Here is a 16,676-nt window from a genome sequence, read left to right on the forward strand (position 1 = left end):
TCTAATTTGTAGAACAGTAAAACTGCCTTTAAATTCTCTGCCTGCCTTTCTGCCTGTATCTGTCTCCCTCTCTTGATTAAATATGAAAAACGTCAGTAAACAGCTGGACAAGGCCTCGAAATCACGGATTTCGTGAGTTTTTTGTTTGTTTATTTTTTAGGAAACGTCGGACAAATTGCGACGTAATGTTTTCAGCGGCGCTAATGCTGTGGTTAATTTATCACCAAACAAAGTCGGAGGCAGGCACGTGCACAGACATTTTGGGCAGGTGTTCAAACCAAAAAAAAGGGCACCCATCGCCAAAATTATTTATGAAATTAAAAATAATAATAATGAATAAATAAATGATGGCTCCCCTGGACCAGGTAGGGTTACTGATTCTCCCTCATCTGTTTTACAAGTTGATGGCCTGATCCAAGATAAAGGAGAGCTGCTACCCTGAGCTGCTTGCTGCATTTCCCTGTCCTTCTGCATTTGGAGTCTCTCTTTTCTTGGCATTATGCTGCAAATTTTGTAAATGAGATAAATCAATGTCGTGCATAATAATCAAGAGTGACTGAAATAATCTCTATAAAGCTGACAACACAGTACACACACATTTTTTATGTTTTCTGACAGATTTGAAGCATAAGCAGCATTACACTAATAATATACCACAATATACCTCACCAAACTGTCATGTAGCTCAACTTAAGACCTACCTTTCATATCAATAATTACGATTTTTAATGAAACAAAACTAGTGAACTTGTCTAATTTCTAGAACAGTAAAAGTGCCTTTAAATTTTCTGTCTGCCTGTCTGTCTGTCTGTCTGTCTGCCTGTCTTTCTGTCTGTCTGTCTGTCTGTCTGTATCTCTCTCCCTCTCTCTATTCACGGATTTCGTGAGTTTTTTGTTTGTTTATCTTTAAGGAAACGTCGGACCAGTTGAGACATAATGTTTTCAGCGGCGCTAATGTTGTGGTTCATTTATCACCAAACAACGTCGGAGGATTGCACAAACACCGTCATTACCTGTTTGTCTGATGCTGCGGGTCAGAGAAGAAGTGGCTGCAGCCATTTGACGCTCAGCTGCATGAGGAGGAGTAGGGGCGCGGGGGGCATGTGAGCGCCGCGGAGCATGTCAGGGCAAAATTCTCACAAGAACTCAAATAAATGCCTAGCCTGATGTTGTCATACTCACAATTCTTGTCAGAATGTGAGTCTGATACCGCTCCATTGGGCTGTGATTATGGGGCGTGTTTCAACCGAACCAGGAAATAAAATTCCTCTTCGCTCAATTGGATAGACCTACAACCAATCAGAGCAACGTAGTATGTGACGTATGTAAAGCGACGCATAGTTGTTGTCATCAGAACTCAACTGCACGCACGCTGGAAGACGTAGAAGAAGATAAGTAGAAACGATTTTTGCCGGGGTTGTAAAAATAATTTAAGGATACACGGAGAGCTTACCAACACGATCAGCATTTTTGAGAGAAACAGTAAATGTAACAGCCCCCCCCCCCCCCCCCCGCTTCCTCAAACAAGACGCAGAGTTTCTCTACTGATGGCACACGGCTCTTTATTGTTCACTTCATCGTAGCCGTAAATACACGTATACGATATTTTAATCCATAAAACCAAACACAAACGTTAAAATACAATAAACAGACAAGTCACCACGAGACAAGTCTGATGCGTTAACCTGACATAGCCACTCCCGTTCCGCGCTACCTGCAGCAAGGTTAATGGGACCATCTTCCTTACCTTGTTCCGCTGGCGAGGGGTGTTAAACTATAGTTTTTGAGAAATGCCGCACAGCCGGCGTCCTGTCATTGTTCCTGCTCCTATCCTTGTGCCACTTCAGTAAAGACTGCAGTAAAGTGAGCCCTCATGTGGAAAGCCAGCCGCCGGCGCTGTACGGCAGGTGTCTTATTGCACTGGTCCGCAAGCGAGGGATCTGGTGCATCTATTAACATGGTCCGCTCCTTAAACTGCAGGTATTTTTGCGAGGGGAGTCGCTACGTGTAAAACAAAATAAGCCCAACACAAAATAACAGAATAAAACAGTATGCATAAAGTGGCAGGTGTAGCAGTCAGTTACAGTAAAGATGAATGCACGTAAGAACAAGTTCTCCGTTTAGGATTACAGCTCCACAACACATCAAACAAATCGTATCGCATTTGTCGGCGGGCATGTTTGTTGATGGTTGTTGAAAACAAATTCAACCCAAGCGCACTTTGATGACGTGGTTGATTACGTTACATTTACCTGACAATCTGATTGGTCCGGTCGATTTCGAACCGGGCATAATTTCTCCCCAACGGAGCGACTCCAGACCGAACTTCCCGACCTCAAATGTTGTGGGTGGGGCTAAGTTCGTCTGGCATCCAGGCTAATAAATGCCCGTCAGATATCAAAACACATTTGGGGGGAATTGATGACAGAGAGAGTAATTTTTATTCTTAAATATTGTTGAATGAAGCACCACTAGGGGTCTATCTGTGCACGTGTCTGTCTCTCTTGTGAGCTCACCTTTAGAGATCTGCTGCTTTTCCAGTTACACTCGTTAGTCAAGATATAAGCTGGTGTGAAGGACAGTCCACATTCTTCATCATGGCAGTGAACATCCCAGGAGTGATATTGATGGTGCTTTTCTACCTGCTGGTCCTTGGGACCGGCATCTGGGCTTCGTTCAAGTCCAAGAGGGAACAGAAGAAAAGTGGAGCCAATGAGATGGAGATGACGTTACTGGGAAACCGGAGCATCAACTGGGTGGTGGGGATCTTCACCATGACAGGTGAGGACAGCTCAGCTGAAGACAACTGGGTGGAAACTGACTGTCGCGGGATGGAGGCAGAAAGATCTGGCAAATTATAAAACATTACTTTTAAAAGAAAACATCATGAATTGTTGTTTAATATGAATAATAAACAGCCAAATCAGATTTGACTAACAACAGTCTTGGTTGGGTGAAGTCCTACTGGTCCTATTGATCAATAATACTGAATTATGATCTCACCTTTAGTCTTTGTCCAAATGTCTGCTGTGTGTTGATCCATCCTGCAGCTACATGGGTTGGAGGAGGCTTCATTGTGGGCACAGCTGAGATGGTGTACACTCCGTCAATGGGACTAACCTGGGCAGCCACGATGTTAACTGCATACAGCTTATCTTTTATTCTATGTAAGTTGAAGTTAGCAATTTAACTTCATCAGTTCACCTTGAGTTGAATCATTATTATTGTGATTTCTTGATTTTATCATTAGTTTCTGTTTTTCCCCTCATTAGTGTGTCACCATGATGGACCCTTTCCACATCAACTATGGACAAGTTGTGACAGCTGGACTGAGCCTGGCCTCAATTTCTATTGATATACTATGTCTAGGATCAACACTGATTGGTTTAAGTAAGTAATAATATACAGAATCACTTTAACCTCTCTTCATATACACTCCTGATCAAAATCTTAAGACCAGTTAAAAAATTGCATGAATTTGCATTTTGCACTGTTGGATATTAGGAAGGTTCTAAGTAGAGCTTCAAAATGCAAAAAGAAGAAATGGGAACAAGAGACCAAAAGTTGTGAGCAGGCAATTTATTGAAAACAACAATTTAACTCAAATAGACTGTTCATCACCTGATCAAAAGTTTAAGACCACAGCCTTTAAAAGCCAAAATCTGTGCAAAAATTTGGATTCCATGTCATTTCCTGTCAAGAAATCACACTGTGAAGATCTCTTGATGGCAAAGGCAAAAAAGCTCACCGTCTTTGAACGTGGTAGGATTGTTGAACTGCATAAACAAGGCCTCTCACAATGTGCCATCGCTGCTGAGGTTGGACGCAGTAAGAGAGTCATTTTGCATTTCTTAAAAGATCCTCAGGGTTATGGAACAAAAAAATCAAGTGGTAGACCCAAAAAATCTCACCGACGCTGAGCCGGAGGATCCGAATGGCTGTCCGTCAAGACACGGGACGATCCTCGTCCCAAATTAAGGCCATTACTGGTGCTGACTGCAGCCCAATTACCATCAGACGGCATCTGCGAAGGAAGGGCTTCAAAAACAAGAAACTTCTTCAAAGGCCACGTCTCCTTCAACGCCACAAAATTGCCCGTTTAAACTTTGCAAGGGAGCATCAAACATGGGACATTCAAAGGTGGAAGAAAGTTTTATTCTCTGACGAGAAAAAATGTAACCTTGATGGTCCTGATGGCTTCCAACGTTACTGGCATGACAAGGAGATGCCACCTGAGATGTTTTCTACGCGGCACAGTGGAGGGGGCGCCATCATGATCTGGGGTGCTTTTTCCTTCAATGGAACAATGGAGCTCCAGGTTGTGCAGGGGCGTCAAACAGCAGCTGGCTATGTGGAGATGTTGCAGCGGGCATCCCTCATGACTGAGGGCCCTCGTCTGTGTGGTAACGACTGGGTTTTTCAGCAGGACAACGCTCCAATTCACAATGCTCGTCTGACCAAGACTTTTTTCCAGGAGAATAACATCACTCTTTTGGACCATCCTACGTGTTCCCCTGATCTTAATCCAATTGAGAACATTTGGGGATGGATGGCAAGGGAAGTTTACAAAAATGGACTTCAGTTCCAGACAGTGGATGCCCTTCGTAAAGCCATCTTCACCACTTGGCGCAACATTCGCACTAGCCTTTTGGAAATACTTGCATCAAGCATGCCAAAACAAATTTTTGAAGTGATCAACAATAATGGTGGAGCTACTCATTACTGAGTCAGTTTTTGACACTTTAATTTCTGTTTTAGGAGGGTTATTTTTTCTTTTAGCTGTGGTCTTAAACTTTTGATCAGCTGATGAACAGCCTACTTCAGTTAAATTGTTGTTTTCAATAAATTGCCTGCTCACAACTTTTGGGCTCTTGTTCCCATTTCTTCTTTTTGCATTTTGAAACTCTACTTAGAACCTTCCTAAGATTCAACAGTGCAAAATGCAAATTCATGCAATTTTTTAACTGGTCTTAAGATTTTGATCAGGAGTGTATGTGTGTTTTTAAATGTCAATTTAAAATAAATGTATGTGAAGGAATATGAGTGATACTTTCACAGTCTGTATATAAATAAAACCTCACTGATACAAGGTGTTTAACAGGAGGCACCATGAGTGTGGTCCTGAATTTGCCCTACACTTTGTGTATCTGGATCTCTGCTGCAGCTGTCATCATCTACACTCTGCTGGGAGGTCTCTACTCTGTGGCCTACACTGATATTATTCAGCTTGTTCTTATATTCATTAGCTTGGTGAGTTGCTGTTCTTTAAGGTTTTATAAAGTGCTGGAGTCCTTGTCCATTACTTACATTTGTATTTGTCTCTGCAGTGGCTGTGTGTTCCCTTCGTCTTGATGAACCCTAAATGCTTGGACATCAGCGAGACACTGATGAACAACACCTTACACGCTCCCTGGATTGGTGCACCAGGACTGGAGAAGACCGGGATCATAATGGATGAATTCTTGATGTTTGTAAGATGGAGCAAAACTGTGGCTTATGTCAAATGTACTTCACTAGTGTTGAGAGAAATCCTCAAGATAAAGACACATGACTCATATTTTAATTCTGTTTAATTTTCAAGGCACTGGGAAGTCTGGGATATCAGTGTTTACACCAGAGGACGTTGGCAGCTTCTTCATTAGCCACAGCTAAGCTCTTGTGCTTAGTCGCTGCTTTCCTCATGCTTGTATTTGGAACACCTCCAATACTGCTTGGGGCAGCTGCTGCATCTACAGGTACTGACAACTTCTACATACTAATGTAAACTGTGAAATCTAACATCCACTTATCTGTTGTATTTAATGTTACGGAAAGAACAAAACATGTTAAATCACTGGTTAAATCACAGGAAACCAAGGAGCAGCATCTGTGCATAACTTAGTGAGCAGGTACAGAGCAAAGTGACCTTTTGTTGATTTGTTTACTAAACAGTGGTTTTGAAACCAAGGTTGATCAATAACCATATAAAACAAAGTGCTGAGTCACAATCCTTAGTGCAGCTGAGTCAACTGTAAGAAAATAACTATTTTACCGTCCAAACATAAAAAGACCCCTGTTGTGCAATTTATACATTAACCGTGACACAATTAAATGGTGTACCTTTCGGCATTCAATAAATGTGGTTATAAGTAATAATATTTAATATTAATATTAAAAACATTAAAATTTAATTATAACTTTAATTGATTAAAGTTACCCGGGACACCACCCTTTAAAGAACGTAAAATATGTATTGTTAAAGTCTCATGAAAGTACTCACTATGAATTTGGAACTCTGATTAACAATTAAATAAATAACTATAACCAAAATGACCATATAGATAGTTAGTTTAGTTGAAGGATATAGAGTTCTTGACATTGTAGAGGTTGGCAAAATTCACTTAGGCAACATTAATGTAAACAACACTTGTGAAAGAAAAACATTGATTATGAAGATAATAAAGTGAAAAACTTTATTGAAGTGAAGTGTGTGTGTGTGTGTGTGTGTGTGTGTGTGTGTGTGTGTGTGTGTGTGTGTGTGTGTGTGTGTGTGTGCGCGTGTGTGTGTGTGTGTGTTGGTGCCAAATTCTAATTTGGAAAGTAGCATGTTGCATGCAAAGAAAGGCTGTGAAGAGCATAACTGACATTAACTTTCAAATCATTTAAAACCAAAATATGAGCACGAGAGCTGACGCTGGTACATGGGGCCAAAGAAGACAATGAGAAAGAGACACTGGATAACACATTTCCTCAGATTGAGGCCTCAGAGCCAATGATTAGCTCAGAGTGTGAGATTCCCTGAATATCTGTTGTTTGAATCCTAACACAGACCAGGAAGTTCTATCACATCCTACATCCTCATGGAGACTTCTGCATCCAAACACAGGGGCATTAAGACCAGTGGACATAGATGTAACTGTTGCCACTATATTAATGTAATATGTTATAAAGGTTTCTAATGTTTATTTTGTATTTGTATATATCATTGCTGTAATTAGAGATAAGACTTTTATTTTGAAGCCTCCACTGAGCTGCATGTTTGAGAAGAACCTTCTAGAAGAAACACGGAGAATAGTGATGGGAAGTTCGGATCTTTTTACCGTGTCGGTTCTTTGAATCTCGTTCAGTAAAATGAACGAACCTCTTTTTGAGTCATTCGTTCGTTTCAAGGGGGGGGGGGGTGCAAACGATCCAAAGACTCGTACCCGGCAGATGAACGAATCGTTCAACTCCCGACCGTGTGTTTGGATCAATGATCGGGTTCATCTGCCCACAGAGTCTTCGGCCGACGTGTCGGCCACACAGAGCGAGCGGCGCACGGGAAAATCGCCCGGCACCTCCATACCGCTGCACGTCCACCCGTGAACATGAACGGGAATCTATGGAGCTGCTGATTCGCACGCTGCCAGCACATCCAGCTGGCCCGCCGCATCCGCAGACACAGAGCTTAAACTGCTGCTGATCCACTGACTATAACAACGCCGCATTCAAATAAAAATGTGGGAAAGAATATTGTACAGTATCTAATATTGTGTTGGTCATATTTAAATCATTCATTATTTTTTTTGGGGGTGGGGGAAAGAGAGGATAAAATAAAAGAATCGCATATTAAATCTTAATCGTTCAGCCCTATTCACAAGTCATAATGACTGGTTTTGTTATTTTCACTTTACATTTACACTTACAGTTTAGTGCAGTGTAATTATTTCCCGTGATAATTAAATGCCAGTGTGACAATAAATGACAATTTAAAACCATACAAACTGTCATGTTTTACTGTATTTAATAGAGGAGGTTTTCTTAAAAAATATATGATCTGCCACACAAAAGCTGTCAGTCATGGCTGCTTTTTAACAGCGGTCACGCGAAAGGGAATGAGGTAACTGTTTCCTCTTCTGAGCCTATGGAGGTCACGTAGAAAATGATCCAAAGACTCGTACCCGGCAGATGAACGAATCGTTCACCACCGACCGTGTCTTCAGATCAGTGTTTCGTTCTTCTGCCAACAGAGTCTTCGGATCAGTGATTCGTTCATCTGCCGGATACGAGTCTTTGGATCCTTTCTTCACGTGACCTGCATCAGCCTATGCAACAGTCCCGATGCGCGCCCACGAGAAAATGAACGAATCTCTCTTTGAGAGGACTCGTTACTCCCAAGTCCTTGTAAGGATTCGTTCAAAACGAACGAATCGTTCACGACCGACACATCACTAACGGAGAAGTAACACGAAGAAGAGACACGGAGAAGCAGGCAGATGTAGTTACGTGCATGTCTAAGAGTTTAAGTAAGAAAAGATAAGAAGAATCCTTTTCAAGAGCATGCAGCCAACGAGGTATTTTGTTTGTTATTTATTTTAACTTTAACTGTAATAATTGATACTGTGTTTGCTAGTTAGCTAACGCTGTATGTTGTGTCTTTTGTTGCCGTGTGTGGCGCAGTTTTCACGGTTTGATGTGGAGAACAAGACTTCATTAAAGACCCTTGGAGGAAACCATTTGCTGTCTGACTGTGCTTGGGAGGGAGTCACAGTGAAAACTCGGACTGTTCGTCGACGCAAGTGGGCGGAGCAGCAAGAAGTGTCAAGACTAGAGCTATTCTCAACGTGGTGGCTACGGTGCTTGGAACGATCGTGCAGATGAGTCGAAATCACGCACTTTCACACAGTTGAAGACGCACACACACACGCTGTTTGAGCATTTGTTTGAAAGCAAATCCATAAGAAACTTGGACACTAATAAGAGTGGGCTAAGAAGAGGGCTTTGCTAAAGTTTGCTTAAAGGTTTATGTGTGGGTTGAAGTACTGTTGTGTGAGTGATGAATGAAACTTATTTGCTTAGCATGTACAACTGAATCTTGCCATTTACTGTATAGCCAGTTTTAAGAAGCTAAAGGCTTAAAGTTGTAGGCTACATACTTTTTCGTTTTGAATTTCTAATATATTGATTTAAAGTGCGTTTTGTTGTTATACTAAGTGAAGGCTATTTGCCATTTGATGTTTAAGTTCTCAAGAAGTTTTCCAAGGGAACCGAGATTTAATTTATACATTTTCTAAGTGCATTTACTGCTATTGATTATCATAGCTTATGATAATATTTTCAGTTTAAATATTAAAACACTGCAGATACACACATTTAATACAGATTTAAGTAAGCTTTAGCAATTCATCCAGACATTTATTATACTCTAGAGTTCTTTTATTGACATTTACATGTAAGTTAGGATAAGCTAGACCCTTTGATAATGGCAGAGCCTAGTCAGTCTTTAACTCAGGTAAGGGACAATGTTAGAGATAGTGAAAATGAGCTGGTTGAAGATCAAGCTAGAGACACTGAAGCCCAACCAGAAGAAGTGCCTCAGCCAAGACGCAGTGAACGGATCCGTAATCTTACAGAAAAAGGCAAAGAAATGCAGGACAAGAAAATTAAACCACTGCAACAAAGATTTAACTACATTTACCAAAAATGGAGAACACAAGTTAAATCAGCTAAGCAGGCATTATCACAATCATCAGAGCCATTAGCAGACGGTCTGCTTCATGATATCATTGGCGACACCAGAGGCCTTTGTGCAGACGTCCAGCGTGTTTATGAAGAGCTGCGCAGAGTCACAACACCAGACTGTGATATGCGTCGAAGAGTGGATCGGTGTGTAGAGATTTCCAACTTCATCGTGTCCAAAGCCACGAGTCGTCTGAGAGGAAAGACGCCAGAGGGAGAAGAACAAGATTGGCCAGATGCAAGCTCTCTTTGGAACTCAAGCACGAGTGAATCTGGAACTTCCTCCTCTATCTTAAAGGGTGCCTCAGAGCATTCAAACATGTCTTCTGTGAAACGTCAAGAAGCTGCCGCCGACGCTGCTGCAAGCCAAGCTGTTCTGGAAGTGTTGCAAGAACAAGGAAGAGAACAATTGGAAATACAGCGCCTGGAAGCAGAGGTTAAAAGGAAGAGTGCTGCTCAAGAGGCCGCCGCTCTAAAGCGTCGTTTAGAGCAAGAAGCAGAAAAGGTGAAGAGAAGAATAAGGAGAGAAGACGAGGACGCTAAAATAAAAGCTGAACTGGAAGAAGAGCACACAGCTATGCAAAGAACTCTTGAGGAAAGACGGAGAAGAATACAGCATTTGGAGGCCATGAAGGAGCTCAGTGCAGCACGAGCAAGAATGCAGGTGTACAACCAAGAACCAAAAGACATCCTAGGCCATGGGTTGGTTGCAGATAACCAGCTGCGGAGCCCCACAAGACACCTGCCCCTGCCTGTGTTTCCTGCCCCTCAAGCTGTCACAACCTCCTCAAGTGAAAGCACAACAGAGCTTGTCAAGATCCTTGCAGATGCTTTAAGTGCCAACAGAATCCCAGTTCCTGAACCTTCAGTATTCAGTGGCAATCCATTAAAATACAGTGACTGGAAGCTGTCTTTCCAAACTCTGATAGACCAGAAGAATATTCAAGAGAAGGAGAAGATATACTACCTCCGTAGATATGTAAGTGGACAAGCCAAGAGTGCACTGGATGGCTATTTCCTACTTGGGACTGAATCTGCCTATGTGTCTGCATGGGAGATTTTGGAGGAAAGATGTGGAAACCCATTTACAGTTGCAAAGGCATACAGAGACAAACTCCAAGCATGGCCCAGGATCGGCACTAAGGAGAGCTTTGAGCTCAGAGAGTTTGTTGATTTTCTCATAAGTTGCGAGGCCGCAATGGTCCACATCAAGGCATTGGAGATTCTAAACGACTGCAATGAAAACAGAAAAATACTGTTAAAGTTACCTGACTGGCTAACTGCAAGATGGAATCGGAACGTCATAGAAGCTGAAGAGAAAAGCAGCAAGTTCCCCTCCTTTAGTCAGTTTGTCAAATTTCTGATAAGAGAAGTGAAAATCGCTTGTAATCCAGTTACATCATTGCAGTCACTGAAACAAGGTGAAATTGAAAAGCCAAAACAACAAAGATATCAAAGTTTTAACGCAAAGACACTGACTACAAGCTCCAATGAAGACAGTGTGAAAACCTGCACTCCTGTAAGAAGACTGGCACACTTTGCTCAAATGCAGGAAGTTTGTGGAAAAAGCCGTCTCAGATAGAGTAAAGTTTGTCCAAGCTGAAAGGCTGTGCTTCGGTTGCCTTAGGCCCGGTCACCTCTCAAAGAGTTGCAACAAAAGGAGTGTTTGCGACACATGCAACAGGCGCCATCCTACTTGTCTGCATGAAGAGAGAAACACAGGCCTACAAAGAGCACCACAAGTCACACAAAGTCCAAGTCAAGACAGGTCAACCACAAGGCAGGAATGGAGTAGGGAAAGGCCCCAAGCAACACAACGTGAAACAATTGCAGTAGCTACTTCAAATAGAGTAATCCTTAAGGAAAATAATAAACAAACATCTGCAATAATTCCTGTCTGGCTGTCATCTGCAGCTCAACCATCACAAGAAGTACTTACATATGCTCTTTTGGATTCGCAAAGTGACACGACCTTTGTTCTCAGTGAAGTAGTTAATGCTTTGGAGGCCGACAAAGAGCAAGTCAAGTTAAAACTCTCTACTATGACTTCAAGAACAACACTAGTAAGTTCTCAGAGAGTAAACAACCTTCAAGTCCGTGGCTTTTACTCCAACAAGAAGGTCTATTTACCACCAACCTACACACGTGACTTTATTCCCGCCAACAGAACTCACATTCCAACAGCTAAAACTGCTAAAGCTTGGTCCCATCTAGAACACCTCCAAGATAATGTGGCACCTTTACAAGACTGTGAAGTAGGTCTGCTCATTGGGTACAACTGCTCGCAAGCCTTACTCCCACGAGAAGTTTTGTCTGGCGAAGAAAATGAACCCTATGCACAGCGCACAGACCTTGGGTGGAGCATTGTCGGCCCTGGGAATGCCTGTGTCGATTATGGAGATGCCATCGGAATCAGCCATCGCAAAGTAGTGAGACAAGTGTCACCAGGAGTTAACCCCTCAGTCAGTCTGAAAACTGAAGTACACTATGTGAATAGAACCAAAGTCAAAGAAATCAACCCCTCAGACATCCTTAAGGTCCTTGAGTCAGACTTCTCAGAAAGAGCTGGAGAAGAGGATCCTTTGTCTCAAGACGATCTCAAGTTCCTGTCAAAGATAAGAGAAAACATCAAACAAAAGGATGATGGGCACTATGAAATGCCATTACCGTTCAAACAGGAAAGACCAAAACTACAGAACAACAAGATATGTGCAACACATCGTCTCAATTGTCTTCAAAAGAGGCTAAAGAAGAATGAAGCATACTACAAGGATTACGTGAACTTCATGAACGACATAATTTCACGTGGCGATGCAGAGAAAGTTCCTGAAGAGGAAATTGACCACAGCCCGGCTTGGTATATTCCACACCATGGAGTTTATCATTCCCATAACCAGGGGAAATCCGTGTGGTATTTGACTGTTCTGCCAAATTTCAAGAAACATCTGTTAACGATCATCTACTCACCGGACCTGACCTGACAAACATGTTAGTGGGTGTCCTGTGTAGATTCCGAAAGGGCTCCATCGCAGTGATGTGTGACATTGAAAGGATGTTTCATCAGTTTCATGTGAAAAAAGAAGACCAGGATTACTTACGATTCCTATGGTGGGAGTATGGCAATCTGGAAAACACACCGTCAACCTACACAATGAAGTCCACCATCATTCTTCCCCCACCTGGACAGTTTATCATGGAAGATCTTTATCTTCAAAAGAGGTGGCGTCGAGTTCAATATCTAGCCAATGAGTTTTGGATTCGATGGAAAAAGGAATATCTTTTGAGTTTACAACCAAGACAAAAGTGGCAGAAGAACAGAAGAAACCTAAAAGTAAACGACATTGTGCTTTTAAAGGATGATCAAGCCCCACGTAATGAATGGAAGCTGGCCAGAATAACAGAAGTTTATCCAGGGTCAGATGATAGGGTGAGAAAGGTCAGATTGTTAGTTAGTGAAACCACATTTAATGAAAAGGGTAAATCCACTACTAAGACAGTTTTCTTGGAGAGACCTGTGCATAAGTTGGTTACTCTGCTTGAAGCAGACCCAGTTTAATATGTCTAATGTTTATCTTCATTCTATAGAAGAAGTTTAATGTTTATCTTTGCATTCCACACGTAATGGTTAATGACAGATGTGTAATGTTTTAAGGTCAAAGACTTTAACTGCAACAGTCAGTATGTATGAGGAAATCTCAGAAGTAAGGTTTTGTGATTTGGTGGGAGTGTAACTGTTGCAACTATATTAATGTAATATGTTATAAAGGTTTCTAATGTTTATTTTGTATTTGTATATATCATTGCTGTAATTAGAGATAAGACTTTTATTTTGAAGCCTCCACTGAGCTGCATGTTTGAGAAGAACCTTCTAGAAGAAACACGGAGAAGTAACACGAAGAAGAGACACGGAGAAGCAGGCAGATGTAGTTACGCGCATGTCTAAGAGTTTAAGTAAGAAAAGATAAGAAGATTCCTTTTCAAGAGCATGCAGCCAACGAGGTATTTTGTTTGTTATTTATTTTAACTTTAACTGTAATAATTGATACTGTGTTTGCTAGTTAGCTAACGCTGTATGTTGTGTCTTTTGTTGCCGTGTGTGGCGCAGTTTTCACGGTTTGATGTGGAGAACAAGACTTCATTAAAGACCCGTGGAGGAAACCATTTGCTGTCTGACTGTGCTTGGGAGGGAGTCACAATAGATGGCACCAGTTCACTGAGCACAGTTGTCTACAGTTCAACAAGATTGACTTTCTTTCATTAAAATAAGTTCTTATTGCAACTTAGGTCCTTTGTTGGGTTCTTTGTTTAAACTGCGACAAATGACAGCGAGATCTACTGAACTACAAAGATTGTGATCTCAACATGTTGTGTGTCTCTTATCATGTAAAGTGTGATGGTGAGATACAAAATCAGATATCGTAATGGTCGGAAATTACTCCTTCATATTGCTGGCATTTTAATCTGTGATGTTACAGGGCACTTAAAATCTTTTGTATATACACAATTTCATTTGAACCACTTCACCATAATATTTTAATAAAGTTGATTAAATGATCTCTGAATCATTGCAGCTGGTTTATTTAGAAAAGACAGGACAACAAATCTTGACTATAATGGCTTCAAATTCTAAACACAAACATAACAGTCAACCTTACAAAGAGAAACACAAAGACTCACGATGGGAACCAGGACAAAGACAGAAAGTAAAGTGAGAGAGATACACAAAGAACAAAGATTCAAAGTAAAACAGGTAACGAAGAATTCAAAGTACAACACAATAATCAAACACAGAGTGGTGGAAGACAGTGAGAAAGAGACACTGGATTATACATGTCCTCACCTTCAGCCACACTCTTGGGTGAGAGCTTGTGTGAGAGGTTGTGTGCAGTTTGTGTGCACTTTGTGTGGTGTTTCTGCTGTGTGAACGTGAATGTGGCTCCAGATGAGGATAACAGATGACATTCAGACTAAAAACAGAAGTTGAATATGAACGTCACGGCTTCCAGACACTTGGATGACAGCACAGGAGCAGTGTGGAGGCATGTTTGTTTTTACATCTGGAAAGTGAGGTCACTTTATCTTGCGTAATAGAAGAGATTTACAAAAGATTTGAAGTAACATTTTAAACATTTTTCAGAAGGGAGGAGACCAACTAAAACACAAACACTTGAATGAGTTGCCATGACAGATACAAGTTTAATCAAAGTTTTTCAGCCTCGTGTTCAGACCTGACCTCAGGTCGCCTTGTAGCCACGCCCATTCTCTGCACCGTGAGGCCAGACAGTCCTAACCTCCACAAACCACCGCAAATGTTATGGAAATCGAATGATAGTTGTAAAACAAAGCTTCCTTCCTGTTGCCAGTAGGTGGCGCCATCACTATACCTAAAGTTTCCCCCAGTTGTTGCTGTGATTTCAAGTCATGATTTCTCATCAGGCCGGGACTCTTGTCTTACATTTCTAGGTTGGACTTGATTGGACCAGATATGTCTGAGATTCAGAACATGGTGATTTGATGGCGTGTAATCAAACTTTGATGCCACGCCACGGTCACCAGTGTGACGAAAAATTGCAATTCAAGGTAGTTTATATCTCAATCTTGTTGAGATGACACTCGTCTTGATTTGAAGTTGATCCGATGAAAGCTCCACGACAAGTGCATCAAAGTAAAAATTTGGAATATGGCCAAAAGGGCCACTAAATAAAAAATGGCGGGCTTCATGTTGCTGTAGTTTTAACATCTGATTGCATGTTTCCCGTCAGATAATGTTGTTTCCTGTCATCAAAAAGTCAAAGACATCTTCGGCTCGAGGGCATAGAGACAGACAGCTGACGTCATTACGGTAAGCGTGCTGCGTCATTTCCTGTTTTCTTGCCACTGGTGGTGGTCGCTCTGCGAATTAGCTCCGCTGCTAAAACACAACTGTTTCTCTGTAGCACTATGGCTAAAATCACCGGTCTGTAGTTAAACACTCGCACATACCAACCCTTACTCTATCGTGCTTAGTGATTCTGTGTTCTGTTTGAGCTCACCCTCGCAGCTCTATAGCAGCAATGTCTTCTCTCTCTCCCTGTTGCTCCACTGCTCTCTCTTGCTCCGAGTGTCTTATGTTTACTTACTCCTCTGCCTCCCTTAACAGTAGTGGTACATGTAATAAATGTAGTGTGTTGATAGCGATGGAGGCTCGGCTTAGCGACTTAGAAGCTCGGCTCAGCAGTTTAGAAACTCCGTTAGCTGTAGTTAGCCGGCTCCCGCTAGCCACGGAGCCACCTAGCTTATCACGTGGCTTAGCCTTAACTAGCAGTCCCCAGACTAGTCCCGTGCAGCCGGGAGCCCAGGGCAGCTGGGTGACAACCCGGAGGGGGCATAGTGCTAGACTTAAAAAGCCCACGATTAAAGAGCCACCAGCTCACGTCTCAAATAGATTCGCTCCACTCAGCGAGGTACCCGCTGATAAACAGACTCTGATTATTGGCGACTCGGTTCTGAGAAACGTCAGGTTAGCGACACCAGCGACTATAGTTAATTGTATCCCAGGGGCCAGAGCCGGCGACATCGAATCTAAACTTAAGTTAATGGCTAAAACTAAAAAAGATAAATACAATAAAATCGTAATTCACGTCGGCAGCAACGACTCCCGGCTTCGCATGTCGGAGATCACTAAAGTTAATGTTGAGTCCGTGTGTGCTTTTGCTAAAACGATGTCGGACAAAGTAGTTTTCTCTGGCCCGCTCCCTAATACAACAGGTGATGACATGTTTAGCCGCATGTTGTCTTTTAACCGCTGGCTGTCGAGGTGGTGTCCTGTAAACGGTGTGGGCTTTATAGATAATTGGCTAACTTTTTCGACAAAACCTGGTCTTGTTAGGAGAGACGGCGTTCATCCCACTTGGGATGGAGCAGCTCTCTTATCTAGGAATATTACTCAGTCTATTACATGACAACCCATAGTTGGGACCAGGAAGCAGAGCTGCAGTGCTAAACACTTCTCTGCGCTCCCTCTGGATCAATCACAAAACCCCATAGAGATTGTGTCTGTTCACCGTCCGATTAAATTATTGAAATTAAACAATAACAGAGCGAGAACTCCACACAAAAATTTAATACAAATAAAAACAACCTCTGAAACAATACAGGAAACCCAGACTTTTAAATGTGGTCTTTTAAACATTAGATCACTGGGAAAAAAAGCTCTTTTA

General features: G+C 42.0%; 1 pseudogene; it reads left to right on the forward strand.

The window, feature by feature from the left end:
* Positions 1-2,593: 2,593 nt before the first annotated feature.
* Positions 2,594-5,844, forward strand: LOC128459082 (high-affinity choline transporter 1-like; annotated as a pseudogene).
* Positions 5,845-16,676: the final 10,832 nt, after the last annotated feature.

This window comes from Pleuronectes platessa, chromosome 16 (assembly GCF_947347685.1).
Source record: "Pleuronectes platessa chromosome 16, fPlePla1.1, whole genome shotgun sequence".
Taxonomy (NCBI): Eukaryota; Metazoa; Chordata; class Actinopteri; order Pleuronectiformes; family Pleuronectidae; genus Pleuronectes; species Pleuronectes platessa.